The sequence below is a fragment of the Callorhinus ursinus genome, unplaced genomic scaffold (assembly GCF_003265705.2).
Source record: "Callorhinus ursinus isolate GAN/ISIS: 27379988/994484 unplaced genomic scaffold, GSC_fseal_2.0 scaffold59, whole genome shotgun sequence".
In the NCBI taxonomy this organism is placed as follows: Eukaryota; Metazoa; Chordata; class Mammalia; order Carnivora; family Otariidae; genus Callorhinus; species Callorhinus ursinus.
This window is the reverse complement of record NW_027397121.1, coordinates 6,164,256-6,179,655: the sequence shown is the minus strand read 5'-3', so window position 1 is coordinate 6,179,655 and position 15,400 is coordinate 6,164,256. Positions and strand designations below refer to the sequence as shown.

At 48.9% G+C, this 15,400-nt stretch overlaps 1 protein-coding gene across 2 annotated transcripts in view; it reads left to right on the top strand.

The window, feature by feature from the left end:
• Window positions 1–15,400, top strand: part of PACSIN1 (protein kinase C and casein kinase substrate in neurons 1) — a 57,575-nt gene that overhangs the window by 12,310 nt on the left and 29,865 nt on the right. The window contains exon 2 of one of the 2 annotated variants that reach the window (XM_073884820.1): window positions 9,526–9,650. The exons of the other annotated variant lie outside the window; for it this stretch is intronic. The gene's annotated coding sequence lies outside the window, so the exon portion shown is untranslated. The remainder of the gene's footprint in view (window positions 1–9,525; window positions 9,651–15,400) is intronic. 2 annotated transcript variants of the gene reach the window in all.

The following is a 15,400-nucleotide window of genomic DNA, read 5'->3' as shown; positions in this document are numbered from 1 at the left end:
TTTCTTTCTTTCTTTCTTTCTTTCTTTCTTTCTTTCTTTCTTTCTTTCTTTCTTTTTCTCTTTCTTTCGTTCTTTCTTTCTTTCTAGATTTTATTTATTTGACAGAGACACAGCGAGAGAGGGAACACAAGCAGGGGGAGTGGGAGAGGGAGAAGCAGCCTTCCCGCTGAGCAGGGAGCCCGATGCGGGACTCCATCCCAAAACCCTGGGATCATGACCTGAGCCAAAGGCAGACGCCCAACGACTGAGCCACCCAGGTGCCTTCAGTTAGCATTTTCTCTTTACCATGCATCTAGAGTGTTCTTTGTAGTAGTGATTCTTTCATTTTTCCTCGTTGTATGGTATTCTAGTATGTGAATAGACCATGATTTACTTATCCAGGCTAGCATTTACATGATCACGGTTGTTTCTGATTTATGGCTATTGTGAAAAATGCTACTCTGAACATTCTCTGAATAAACCACTCATGCAGTTCTTTTTTTTTTAATTTAAAGATTTTTATTTATTTATTTACTTGAGCGAGAACAAGGGAGAGGGAGAGAAAGAGAGAACACAGAGGGAGAAGCAGGCTCCCTGCTGAGCAGGGAGCCCGATGCAGGGCTCGATCCCAGGACCCTGGGATCATGACCTGAGCTGAAGGCAGATGCTTAACCAGCTGAGCCACTCAGACACCCCCCAACTCATGCAGTTCTGCAGGGTATAAACCTAGGAGTGGAATTGCTGGGTCACAGGGTGTGTCTTCACATTTACCGGATAGTGCTAAACTGTTATCCAGGGGTGCCTGGGTGGCTCAGTCGTTAAGCGTCTGCCTTCGGCTCAGGTCATGATCCCAGGGTCCTGGGATCGAGCCCCGCATCGGGCTCCCCGCTCCGTGGGAAGCCTGCTTCTCCCTCTCCCACTCCCCCTGCTTGTGTCCCCTCTCTCGCTGTGTCTCTCTCTGTCAAATAAATAAAATCTTTAAAAAAATAAAATAAAATAAAATAAACTGTTATCCAAAGTGGTTGTACCAGTCCCCACACGTACAGGCAGTGTGTGCTAGATCTCGGTGCTCCACATTCTTGCAGACATTTGGTTATTAACAGACTTTTAAAGTTTTTTTAGATTTTGATTTTTATTATCGTTATGGATTTTTATAAATTTGATGAGTTTCAGACCTTGTATTCATTACTCTCAATGATGCTTAAGTTGTCCCACTTTTGGCCAGTGGGAGCCTCTTCAAGTTAACTCTGGTATCCTTTTCACATAAGCGCACTGGTGTTTGGAAGTGTCCTTGCTTTCTGGAATGAAGGTGTTCTAGGCTCCTCAGAGCTGTAATCAGCCATTTCTTCAGGGAGCTCTGGGTCATTTTATTTATGTGTGTGTATGTGTGTGTGTGTATAAAATTGTGATATAATTCTATACCATAATTTTATCCCTTTTAAAATGTACAATTTGGGGGCGCCTGGGTGGCTCAGTCTGTTAAGCTTCTGCCTTAGGCTCAGGTCATGATTCCGGGGTCCTGCGATCAAGCCCCTCATCCGGCTCCCTAGTCAGCAGGGAGCCTGCTTCTCCCTTTCCCTCTGCAGCTCCCCCTGCTTGTGCTTTCTCTCTTTCTCTCTCTGCCAAATAAATAAATAAAATATTTTTTAAAAATAAAATACATAATTCGGTGGCTTTTAGCGCATTCACAAAGTTGTGCACCATCACCACTATCTAATTCCGGAACATTTCCATCACTCCAGAAAGAAACCGCATGCCCTTGAGCACTTACTGCTCAGTTCCCCTCCCTGAAGCTCCTGGCAACCACCCATCTCCTCTCTGTCTGTATAAATTCACTGATTCTAGATAACGCTTATATAGTAAGTGGACTCATACAAGACTTTTCTGACTGGCTTCTTTCATTTAGTGTACTGTTTTTAAGGGTCACCCATGTTGTAGCCTGGGTCAAGACTTCATTCCTTTTTATGACTGAATAATATTCCATTGTATGGGTATACACGTTTTGTTCATCCACTCATCCAGTAATGGACATCTGAGTTGTTTCTACCTTTGGGTTGTTACGAGTAATGCTTCTATGAGCATTTAGGTACAAGTGGACATAGGCTTTCATTTCTGTTGGATCTATACCCAGGGTCACATGGTGAATCTACTTTTAACTTTTTGAGGAGCTGCCAGGCCGTTTCCCAGTGCACTGGTTCACATTTCCACCGGCAGGGTATGAAAGTTCGTTTGTCCTCATCCTCCCCAGTGCTTTCTGTTGTCCATCTTTTTTTTTCTTTAATTTTAAAAAAGATTTTATTTATTTGTCAGAGAGAGAGAGAGAGAGCGAGAGCACAAGCAGGGGGGAGCTGTAGGCAGAGGGAGAAGCAGACTCCGAGCAGGGAACCTGATGCGGGGCTCAGTGCCAGGACTCTGGGATCATGACCTGAGCTGAAGGCAGACCTTTAACTGACTGAGCCACCCAGGCATCCCTATTGTCCATCTTTTTTTTTTTTTAAAGGTTTTATTTATTTATTTGACAGAGAGAGACACAGCGAGAGAGGGAACACAAGCAGGGGGAGTGGGAGAGGGAGAAGCAGGCTTCCTGCCGAGCAGGGAGCCCGGTGTGGGGCTCCATCCCCAGGACCCTGGGATCATGACCTGAGCTGAAGGCAGACGCTTAACGACTGAGCCCAGGCGCCCCGCTATTGTCTATCTTTTTGATCATAGCCATCCTAGTGGGTGTAAAGTAACATCTTATGGTGGTTGCGATAGGCATTTTCCTAATGACAAATGATGTTGAGTGTCTTCTCATGTGTTTATTGGCCTTTCGTATATCTTCTTTGGAGAAATATCTTTTCACATCCTTCCCCAAGTTTTTTTTAAGATTTTATTTATTTATCTGAGAGATTGTGAGAGAGAGAGAGCACAAGCTCAGCGGAGAGGCAGAGAGAGAAGGAGAAGCAGACTCCCGGCTGAGCTGGGAGCCTGATGTGGGGCTCGATCTCAGGGCCCTGAGATCATGACCTAAGCTGAAGGCATATGCTTAACCGACTAAGCCACCCAGGCACCCCTCCTTCCCCAATTTTTAATCGGGTACTTTGTCTTTTTATTGATGAGTTTTCAGAGTTCTTTATATATTCTAGATACACTTGTCAGATATATGACTTGCACATTTTTTTTACTCATTTCTGTGAGTTGTCTTTTCTCCGTGGATCCATTAAATGAGGAATGGTGATTAGAGATTCAGTCTGGGCGTTAGAGGCATTATGCTTTTTGAATTCTAGAAACTAACCTAAGAACCTACCCATAGCCTCAGAAGCTCTGGGCAGTAGGGCCTTGGGCTGTAGGGACCAGCCGGCCTTGCCTGATCTCCTTGTCTCATCAGGACACTGAGAGGCAGAGGGGCACCCAGTTGCTATGTGGCTATGGGGCACCAGAGTCAGGTCCCCATTTTAGTTCCCATTACTCCTCTTGGGGTCCTCACCCTAGCCTGACCTACATCTTTCAAACCCCCAGACCCAACCATTCTCTTTACTTCGGTGCCTCCAGCTCTGCTTTGTGGCTCTCAGCTTCTCTTCTTTCAAGGAGAAGCTTCTTTGGTTGCCCTAACCCAGAGGGCTTGTCTGGGATGTGCTCCTGTTGCCCCAGGAGGTGGGAAGTTGCATTATCCAGTGCATTGGATGCATTGTTAGTGGTCAAATATGGGTAAAACCAGGTACACCTAAGGTAAAGAGTTTGTTTTATGCAGGACTCATCAGTGCCTTTAACATACTGTTGTTTATTGTGAATGTCAAGGTATTTAATTGCCAACACTTAGAAGCAAACCAAGACATCCTGTAATAGGTGAATGGATAAATAAACTCGTTATGTCCAGACAATGGCATACTAATCAGGACTCAAAAGAAATGAATTATCAAGCCACGAAAGACATGGAGAAACCTTAAAGAAATTAATAAGTGAGAGAAAGTCAGTCTGAAAAGACTACATACTTTTTTTTTAAGATTTTATTTACTTATTTATTTATTTGAAAGAGCGAGAATGAGAGAGAGAGAGAGCACATGAGAGGGGGGAGGGTCGGAGGGAGAAGCAGACTCCCCGCTGAGCAGGGAGCCTGATGCGGGACTCGATCCCGGGACTCCGGGATCATGACCTGAGCGGAAGGCAGTCGCTTAACCAACTGAGCCACCCAGGCGCCCAAGACTACATACTTTGTGATCCCAACTATATGACATTCTGGAAAAGGCAAAACTTACAGAGACAATAAAAAGATCATGGTTGCCAAGGGTTTGGGGAAAGGGAGGGAGGGTGAGGGGGATGGATGGGTGAATAGATGGAGCACAGGGGACTTTCAGGGCAATGAAACAGTAGATGGATACATGTCATTATACGTCTGCTAAAATCTGTAGAATGTACAACACCAAGAGCAAACCCTAATGTAATCTATGGATGTGTCAGTGTTGATTCATTGATGTGTCAGTGTTGATTCATTGATTATAACAAGCACACTGATGGGATGTTGGTGGTAGGGGAAATGGGGGAGTGGGAATATATGGGAATTCTCTGTATTTTCTGCTCAGTTTTGCTGTGAACCGAAAACTGCTCTAAAAATAAAGTCTATTAATTAAAAAAAATAACAGGGAGTGATGAGTGTTACAAAGGGAAAATAAAACAGAAGGGGCTAGGGAGTGACAGGGGTGGACTGGCTATTTTAGATAGGTCAGGGGTCAGAGACATGAATTAGAGACCTAACAAGGCAAGGAAATGAGCCTTGTGGACATCAGGGGAGGACCATCCCAGCACAGGGAGGGTGCATGCAAAGGCCCTGGGGCAGGAAAGAGCCTGATGTGTGTAAGGGACACAGAAGGGACAAAGTGCCTGGAAGGGAGAAGGGGATGGGGGGAGCGGCTGGAGGTAAGAGTAAGCAAACAGGTTGGGGCCCTCCATGTTCCACCTGTAGGCAAGGCAAGCCCTTGGGTCTTGTTCTCAGTGAGATGGTGAGTCACTGGAGGGTGGGGTGTGACATGTCAAAATTATATTTATGATTTAAAAAGAGGGATGTCTGTCAAATAGATGGTAGGGGGCAAGGGTGTAAGGGAGACCTGTTAGGGGGCCACACAGTCCTCCAAGTGAGAGATGATGGTGTTGACCCACCGTCTATGGCAGAGGGAGTGCAGAGTAGCTGGAGTCTGGGTATGGTCTGAGGGGAGAGTCAGTGGGATGTGGTGATGAAGGAAGGAGAGGAATCTACATCATTGGTTTGAGCATTTAGGTGAACAGTGATGTCATTTTGGGGGGTGGAGATGACCAGGGTTGGAGCCGGCTCCAGAGCAATCAAGAGTCCTTTGGGGACAGGTCAACTTGTTGGACATCCAGATGGGATGCTGAGGAGGTGGTTGGATTTATGAGGCTGGAGTTCAGTGCCAGAGTTGGGGCCAGAAATATGAGGGGATCACTTGGAGAGTAGATGTGCTCAAGAAAGAGAAGAGGCCCCAGGGCTGAGCCCTGGATGTGCGGGCCATAGAGAGTCAAGGAAAGATGGCGGTGAAAGTGCGGTGTGCGGAGCAGGAAGGCCATGATGTCAGGGCCCATGGGGCGGCAGCCGTGTGGCAGTGGGAGGGGGACTAGAGAGGGGCTGGGGCTTTGGCGCCATGGGGGCCAGTGGTGACCAGTGAGGGCCAGAGCCTGACTGGAGGGGCTTTGGGAAGGAGGGCCTGTGGACGGCCTTCTCGGAGTGTCCTTGATGAGCCATGGGAGCAGGCCCACGGGGTAGGAACTGAGGGCAGTGTGCAGTTCTGGGGGGCCTTTTTTTTTTTTAAGATTTTGTTTATTTACTTGACAGAGAGACACAGCGAGAGAGGGAACACAAGCAGGGAGAGCGGGAGAGGGAGAAACAGGCTTCCCGCTAAGCAGGGAGCCCGAGGCAGGGCTCAATCCCAGAACCCTGGGATCATGACCGGAGCTGAAGGCAGACACTTAACAACTGAGCCACCCAGGCTCCCTGCCCCCCTTTTTTTTTAATGAGAGAAACAAACCCTGTTTCTCCCTTGGTGGGAAGGAGTCTGTGTGGAGGGAGAGTCCGAGCATTGCAGTTGGAGAGCCAGGAGGCCAGGGGCTAGCGCCGGGTGCCTGGGAGGCAGCGCTTGGGAGCGGGGACAAGTGAGTGTGGGGGTGTTCTCGGCAGGCTGCTCCCATTTTCTTTTCTTTTTTTTTTTTAAAGATTATTTTATTTTGAGAGAGTGAGAATGAGAGAGAGAGAGTACATGAGGGGGGAGGGTCAGAGGGAGAAGCAGGCTCCCCGCCGAGCAGGGAGCCCGATGTGGGACTCGATCCCGGGACTCCAGGATCATGACCTGAGCCGAAGGCAGTTACTTAACCAACTGAGCCACCCAGGCGCCCAGGCTGCTCCCATTTTCTCCTGATAACGGCACCTGCGTCAGCTGGGAGCAAGGAAGGAGGAGGTGTTGTGAAACATTGGTCTCCCATGGTGGTTCTCACAGCCGCCCTGTGAAGTAGGTGCCATCATCCCTGCTTTGCAGAAGATGAGAAAGGAGAAAGTGGGCCCAAGGGTGACTTGCCAGGAAGCGGCAGGACTGAGATCGGAACAGGGTCTGGTGGATTCCCAGGGCACTCTCCGGGTGTGGACATCAGGATGTGAGTCTACACCCTGCTCATCCAGCCTCCCCGCCTAGGGCAGCCCTTGCCCCGCACAGTGGGCACCAGGGCCCAGACAGGGGAGGTGACTGCCCCTAGCTCGTACAGAGTGGCACAGGGTGGACTCAGTGGACTACCCGGGAGCCAAACCTGGGCCAGGAATCCATTTGGCATCTGGCCCCCATTATGCTCCCACCAAACAGGGGGCCATGATGACTTTGGGGCCCTGGACTGATACCCATTTGGACCCTGTGTCTAATAGGCCTTGAAATGCTGGGTATTCCTCCTTCTCCAGTGATGCTTACCCTGAGAAATGGCTGTGTAAGTCCCTCTAGGGAGGCGTTGTTCAAATCATTATCACATATATTTGTTCTGGGGTCACGGGGCCCTTCCTTGGGGGGACCTGGTCTCTACTTCAGTCACTTAGATCTGAAACCTTGCTCAGGTCTGGAAATCGGCAAAGGATCATGACTTTTATTGATCCTCAGGCCTTGGTTTCTTTTGATTCTGTAGAGGGGGAATGTCTTTGTTGGCTGCCTATCCGGCTTGCCCCCGAGGCCACCACCTTCTGTTTTTTTTTTTTTTTTTAAGATTATTTATTTATTTATTTGACAGAGAGAGACTCAGAGAGAGAGGGAACATAAGCAGGGGGAGTGGGAGAGGGAGAAGCAGGCTTCCCGCCGAGCAGGGAGCCCGATGTGGGGCTCGATCCCAGGACCCTGGGATCATGACCTGAGCTGAAGGCAGACGCTTAATGACTGAGCCACCCGGGCACCCCACATTCTGTTAATCATTCTCATAGCTCTGCGGCTCAGGCTGTCCCAGCCGTGGCTCTGACCTTGCCCATAGTTGTGATCATTGTACCCACCTTGCTTCTGACGAGGAATCGCTGTGACCTGGCCTCTTATTGGGGGATCCTATCATCTCATTGCCGTAGGGGCACCCAGTTCTGTAACAACAGCTCCTACTCTCGGGTCTTTGAAGGATACTCACCCCTAAGCTTGTCAGGCTGCTGAGACCCCCCCCCGCCCCGTCACGACACCACGTTCCTTATGGCTTTGGCAAAGGGAGGGCCCATCAGTCCTGCAGGAGGTAGACTCCTTTTTTTTTTTTTAAAGATTTTATTTATTTATTTGAGAGAGAATGAGAGAGAGAGACCACATGAGAGGGGGGAAGGTCAGAGGGAGAAGCAGACTCCCTGCTGAGCAGGGAGCCCGATGCGGGACTCGATCCGGGACTCCAGGATCATGACCTGAGCCGAAGGCAGTCGCTTAACCAACTGAGCCACCCAGGCACCCTAGACTCCTTTTTTCAGATTTTTTTATTTATTCATTTGAGACACAGAGAGAGAGAGAGAGAGAGAGAGAGAGAGAGAGAGAGAGCATGAGCAGGGGGAGGAGCAGAAGGAGAGGGAGAAGCAGGTTCCCCGCTGAGCCAGGAGCCCAGCGTGGGACTTGATCCCAGGACCCCGGGATCATGACCTGAGCTGAAGGCAGACGCCTAACCATTTGAGCCACTCAGGCGCCCCAGGAGGCAGACTCCTGGTGGGTTTTCTGGCCTGACTGGCACATCCACCGAATGTGTCTGAGGCTTTGACTCCCTTTTCCGCTGACACAGCAGCCCGGGCGTTTCTGCCTCGCCCGTGGTGGTCAGGGCTTTCTCCCTGTAACTCTTACATGTGGGATTACCTCTCCCTGATCCAGCTTCGTGACCCGCCCCACCCCTTGATCCAGCCCTCAGCTGGCATCTGCCTGCTCTCCTGGCTTCAGCAGCCGGGCCGACGTGTGCCTTACCCTAGATACTGGGCTGGTGGCCAGGGCGAGGTGGGGTGGGGGGCAGATCTGAGGGAGGATCCTCAGCGCTGTCTTCAATGTGAAGGCATGCTAGGCTCTGAGGGGTCACTTCCAAGTCCCACTCTTTCCAGAGCAAGGCCTGACCTTGGTGCCACAGACTCATCAAGGGCTGAGAATTCAACCATTTCTGACATTCCGGCCCCTTATGAAGCCCTGTGTCTCTTCCTTGGCTATTCCCTCCCCCTCAGCTGCAGGGGAGAATTTTTATGCAGCTAAGGAGGCCCTTGGCTTTGACACTTGGCCTTGAATTAGTGATTCATCACTCTCAGCCTTTCATTGTCTTTCTCCAGGCCACAGAGCCCCCAGCTACAGCCAGCCCATCCCTTGGGCTTTATAAGGAATTACTACTTCCCCAAGCCTCTCCCAGTTCCAGAGGCATCGCCCCTGCGTGTGCGCCCCCTTCCACCTGCAGCCCCGGAAAGTGTTAGCAGCTTCACAGGGGTCCTGCATTAAGGTGAGGGATCCGGGCCTGGTGGCAGCCAGTTACTGGAGGTGAGCTGCCCACCTGGAGAGGTCTGTCAGGTGGAGGGCAGTTCTTGGGGAGGGACTGAGGGTTGTCAGCGGTAAGCACCCCCCACAGCTGGGGTAGGGGCACCTTTGGCCTGAAGCAGGGCTCTGGGGAGCATAGCACATGTGACTGCACACAGTTGAGTCTTTCCACTGTCGGTGGACATCTGGGTGGTTTGGGCCTAATACCATACCACTGCTGTGAGCATTCATGCACTGGCTCCGGTGGCTACCTGCGCTCGTGACCCTGGGGCATATAGCCAAGAGTGGAAGTGTGGGTCTAAGGTGTGCATTCGGTAAACTTTGGTAGACATTGACAAATGCTTTTCCAAAGTGGCATCTTCCACCCCCGACCAGTGGTGTTTGAGAGTTCTGGTTGCTCTTCGTCCTTGCCAACACTTGAGATCTTCTGTCTTTTTCACCATTGTGGTGGTCCAGACAGCACTGGTTCTTATATACAGACAGGGTGTCCCCGCTCTGGCAGGTGGGTGGCTGTGAGATTTGGGGAGCCGGGAGCACCCCCACCTGACTGTACCTGGTACCCATTTCCAAGGGCCTTTTCAGATCCTGGCAGATGCATTAAAACATTATCAGAAAATAACACCGTCGCGGGACTTGGTTTGTCTGCCTCCTTTCAGCCTGAGATTCCAGCTCTGAAGGGTCATGGGAAGGAAACAGGTAAGTTTGGCTGCCTGCGAGGCCAGGCGTACGTGGGGTCTCCTGAGGACACCAGGAAACAGCGGCAGTGACTCACTCTGTCTAGAGGCTCAGAGTTTCCAAAATGCTTTCTCATCATAGCTCCTCTGGGCCCCATGACACCCTCACGTTAGTGACAAAGTGAGCTGTGCACCTAGTGACGGACTCCCAAGTCAAGGGCCCCAACTTTACTTCTCATCTTATTGGCCTATGCCCCCCTCCCTTCCTTTAGAAGGCAGTTCAGGGCCAGCTCAGTGGTGGGGTTTAACTCCTCTCCCCAGCCGCCCCCCCACTTGTTTTATGTGGTACCCCTGCCTGTTGCCCGTTCATGTTCTCTTAGAAGCAGGTAATGCCCGAGGTTCTCTGGGGCTAACTGCTAATTGGACTAGAGCTTCTTATGTGCTCAAAAGTCTCCTGGGGATTTTGTTAAAAGATTCGGAGTCAGAGGATGTGGTGGGCCCAGGTTCTGCATTTTTTGCAAACATCTGGGTGATGCCTGTGCGGCTGGGCCATGGACCACACTTTGAGTTGCGAGGAGTTAGACCATTCCCGGTTGTGGGCTGTGCTTGGCCTCCCCCCATGGAGCTCAGGCAGGCACTGCTTACCGTCTGGACTCTGGCATGAGTGTCAGTTACTACAAGTTCAAGCCTCTCTCTTTTCCCATTGGAGACATGCCAGTCAAGTCATTTGGCTCAGTTCAAAGCCCCTTACTCCTAATATGTCTCTCAGGAGCACCTCTATTCCCTCCCTCTTCTTGTTCTCTTCTCTTCCCCCAACACTCCCTTTTTTTTCTTTTTTTAAGATTTATTTATTTATTTGTGAGAGAAACAGAGAGCACCAACAGGGGGAGGGGCAAAGGGAGAGGGAGAGAATCCCAAGCAGACTCCCCACTGAGTGCAGAGTCTGACGTGGGGCTCGATCCCATAACCCATGAGATCATGACCTGAGCAGAAACCAAGAGTCGGACTGGGCTCGACCCAGGCTCAACGCTTCTAATTCCTATCCTCCTCTTCTCCTAAATGGGTAGATTGTCAGCTAGACATTAGGCAGAAAGCTGGCTGAGTAAACTTCTTTATACTAAAGTGTGAGTGACTCACATCTCTTCCCTTACCTCTCCCAGGGGTTATTTAGATGTGAAAAAGAAGGTGCTTTGGGTTGTTAGAAAAGTGGGCAGTGAGGGAAAGAACAGAAAATATTCATGAATTCCTTCCTGTGCCTCCTAACGTTTCCCAAGCCTGGGCTTATTATTGAAATCATACGAGGGAACTTTTAAAAAATAAAACAAGACAGAGACACTTGGGTTTTACCCCAGATCAGCAGACTCAAGACTCTCCAGAGCGGGGACTAGGAATGTGTATTTTCTTTGAAAGCGATTTTGTCACACATCCAGGTTTAGAAACTGCTTCCCTAAATTATACCACGGGTGCTACTCGTGTGTCCATTTCCCCTCTGTTTCTGGAGGAAAATGACTCAGAGGGTCTTTCCGCCTCACCCAGGAAACTGTTGAGTGGGAATACAGGGGACCCAGATGAGGTGTGAGGGGCCAGCTCCCGCCCGATCTCAGCTGCTTACAGGCCACTCGTCCTCAGTGAGGAGGGGCCTCTGTTTGCTCATCTCTGCAATGGGGCTGAAGCCAGCCACCGGCAGCCCACCCTGTGGTTGTGGCTGGAGGGTGGAGAGGTTGTGCACTTGCAGCTGATTATGCCATGGGACAGAAGGCAGCCTGTGTGTGGGGGCAGGCAGAAACCACAGCACATTGGGGGCTCAGCACCTGCACTGAAGCCTGGTCACAATGGCTTGCTGGGAATAATTGCTGTGGTAATTATGAAGATTGCAGAGGCAAATGGATTCCACTTTACATTCTGCTCCCTTGCAAAGGTCATCTGTAATTGCCTGACTTCCTCCCTGTGGTGGGTAAGAGGCTGCGGTGGGGGCCCTTCAGGGGGTCTCTGTGATGCAGGCCCAAGCTGGGGGGCGGGACTGGGAGCCCCTCCGGGAGACCTCAGCCTGCCTGAGGTGGGTGGCAGGTGGCTGAGCCCTCAGTGCAGAAGCTGCCCTGCCTCCTCCTCCAGGGTAACGCCGGGGCCCCCTACTGCGCTCTTAGTTGAGCTGGGCTGCAGTTTGGGGCACTCGGTGCTTCCTGCCTCATGGGGAGGCTGAGGCCAACGTGGTGATCTGTCCTGCCCATCAGTCCAACTGGAGGCCTCAGCCCCAGGTCCCCTGCAGCCTGCCATGCTGTGGGGCTCTGCGCCGTCACCAACCTTCTCTGGTTGTCTTTCTCTACAAAACGAAGGAGACGCAGTGGCTTTGGGAGGCCCCCTCCAGCTCTGGGTTCCAGGAATCCAGCATCTGTTCCCAAGTTTTGTAGAAGATTTGTGCACAACTTTGGAGTCGGACAGAATGGAGTTTCAATCCTGGCTCATTCCTGCTGGGTGATATTGGGACACTGACTTTACCTCTCTGATCCCCAGTTTCCTCTTGGAAAAAATAGATAATGGTATCCATCTCTTGGGGTTGCTGTTGAAATTAAAGGAGATAATAATGAAGAAATCCCTGGTTGGCACTACTGATCCCTTCTTCCACATCAGGCAGGGTTCCAGGGGCTTTTCCTGTCCCGGGTCACATAATCCACCCAGCTGCCCTGTGCGCCAGGGACTGCTGCTGTCCCCGGTTTAAAGATGAGGAAACGTAACAGTGGAAAAGCATGGGCAGAGAGGCTCCCAGCAGATGTCAGCTGCTGGTACAAATATTTCCTCTTCTGACCTCCTTGGGAAGCTTCTCCACCTTTGCTCCAGGTGTACGCATCTACATGCCTCTGCTGGGGCTCCTCCTCCTCTGAACTCCCCTTCCTTCTGGCCCTTCAAGGCTGTACCCCAGCCCTGCCTTCAGGCAGCCCTCCCCTGCAGCCAGACCTCTCTGATTCCGTGGTGTAGACAGCCTGCCTTACACTGTCCAGCACCCTATTACCATCTGACTCTGGTCTCTCCTGAGTCTATCCATGTTTCCCTGGTGCTGACTCTGTGGCCAGATCTTATTTATCTCCTTAGATGCACCTGGCATAGCATGGAAGGTGCTGGAGAACTGTGTGTTTGAAAAGTTCAGACATGAAACATGTGCATGAAAGATGACATACAGAATGGGAGAAAATATTTGCAAATAGTATATCTGATAAGGGATTAATATTCAGAATACATAAAGAACTACAACTCAACACAAATAAGGGATTAATATTCAGAATACATAAAGATCCTACAACTCAACACAAAGAACCAAGAACCTGGTTTAAAAATAAGCGAAAGATTTGAATAGATATTTCTTTAAAGAAGAGATGCAGGTGGCAAATAAGCACTTGAAATGTGTTCAACCGCATTAATCATTAGGGAAATGCAAATCAAAACTACAATGAGGTATCACTTCACAGCCGTTAGGATGGCTATTATTAAAAAAAAAGTAACAACTGTCGCTGAGGATGTGGAGAAATTGGAACCCTTTCTGCATTGCTGATGGGAATGTAAATGGTACAGCTGCTGTGGAAAACCAGTTGAGCAGTTCTTCAAAAAGTTAAACACAGAGTATGACCCAAAATTCCACTTCTAGGTATCCACCCAAAAGCAGTGAAAGCAGGAACTGAAAAACAGATACTGAAACACAATGTTCATAGCAGCATTATTCACAGTAGCCAAAAGGTGAAAACAGCCCAGTGTCCCTTGGCAGATGAATGGATAAAGAAAATGGGGCAGATGCCTCCAATGGAATATGATTTGGCCTTAAAAAAGGAATAAAGTACTGACCCAAGCTACAACATGGATGAACCGTGAAAACATTAAGCTAGGTGAAAGAAGCCAGCCACAAAAGATACATTGTGTGATTACACTTAATAGGAGGTGGTCCGTATATTAGGCAAATTCGTAGGTACAGGAGGAGGTGGAATGGTAATTACCAGGGACTGGTCGAAGAGGGGGAATGGGGAGTTTATTCATGGGGACAGAGTTTCAGTTTGGGATGATGAAAACGTTGTAGAGATGGGTTTTAGCGATGGTCGCATTAACAGTGGGAATATACTTAATTGTATACTTAAAAATGGTTAAAATGGTAAATTTTATGTTATGTGTATTTTACCACAATTAAAAAGAAGTGTTCCAGGTAATTCTTGTGTGCATCTGGGTTGAAAAGAACTTTAAGAGGGGCCAGCAGATTGCATGAAAGTGATAGTTGCAGTTAAATATTACAAGTGCTGTGATAGACATGAACGTGTATGTGGAAAGAATGGGCGCGTCTATGTAGAAAGGTCAGGGGGTCAGGGAAGATATTTTTCCCCACCAGGCAGGCTGCTATAATTATTAGAAGGTCAGTTCTAGGGCCAGACTATTTGGTTTCAAATCCCAGCTTGCTCCGTGGGTCTTGTGCAGTAATTTGGGCAAGTTAGTGCTGTGTGCCTCAGTTTCCCCCTCTGTAAAATGGGAATTCTAATAATGCCTGCCTAATAGGGACACTATGAGGTTAAGCAAGGTAATTCATGTAAAATGACTTTATAAAAGGCAGTATCTGCTCAGTAAATGTTAATGTTAGGATGCCTGGGTGGTTCAGTCAGTTAAGTGTCCAACTCTTGGTTTCAGCTCAGGTCATGATCTCAGGGTGGTGGAATCAGGTCCCGGGTGGAGCCCTACATCAGGCCCCACGCTCAGCAGGAAGTCTGCTTGAGGATTCTCTCTCCCCCTCTCCCTCTGTCTCTCCCCCAACTTGCACGCAAGCATGCATACTCGCTCTCTTGCTCTCTCTCAAATAAATAAATTAATTTTAAAAATGTTAACTAGAGGAACCTGGGTGGCTCAGTTGGTTAAGTGTCTGCCTTCAGCTCAGGTCATGATCCCAGAGTCCTGGGATTGAGCCCCACATCGGGCTCCCTGCTCAGCAGGGAGCCTACTTCTCCCTCTCCTTCTGCCTGCCGCTCCCCCTGCTTGTGCTCTCTCTCTCTCTCTTTGTCAAATAAGTAAATAAAATCTTAAAAAAATAAAAAATGTTAACTAATGTCATGATAATATGAGTATACTGTAATTTATTTATTAATTTCCCCAACTATGGACATTTAGGTTTTCTTCCTTTCCTGATGTAACAAAATTGCAAAGGACATTTTTATGTTTGTTTTCTTGAGCATATGTTAAGTTTTTCTCAAGAGTGTATGCCATTAAGTGGAATTCCCGTGTTGTAGGTATGGGCATGGTCAACTATATGAGGCATGGCCATAGTGTTCTCCGGTGTTGGGAAGACTGTTGGGACCTCTCTTGAAAGAATTATTTCAATGTGATTTAAATGTATGAATCCTGTATTCAGATGGGTTAGCTTAAGCCATTGTTTTTCAACTTTTATTGTGTATACAGATCATATATTACCTGTGAAAATACAGGCTCTGAAAAAAAAAAAAAAAGAAAATACAGGCTCTGAGAGTAGGTCCCAGAGTGTGGGGTGGGGCCTAAGATTCTCCATTTCTGACAAGCTCTCAGATAATGCTAATGTTGATGGTCCTTCAACCACACTTGGAGTAGCAAGGGTTCTCAAACTTGGCTGGCCATTGAAACACCTGCGGAAACTTAAAAAATACCGATTCTTGGATTGTACACTCAGAGGTTCTGACTTAATTGATGTGGGGTGAGTTTTAAAGTTTCCCATGTATTCTAATGGACAGTAAAGTTGGGGAACTAGTTGCTTAAACTAAAAGGAAAACTTGCTGTCTT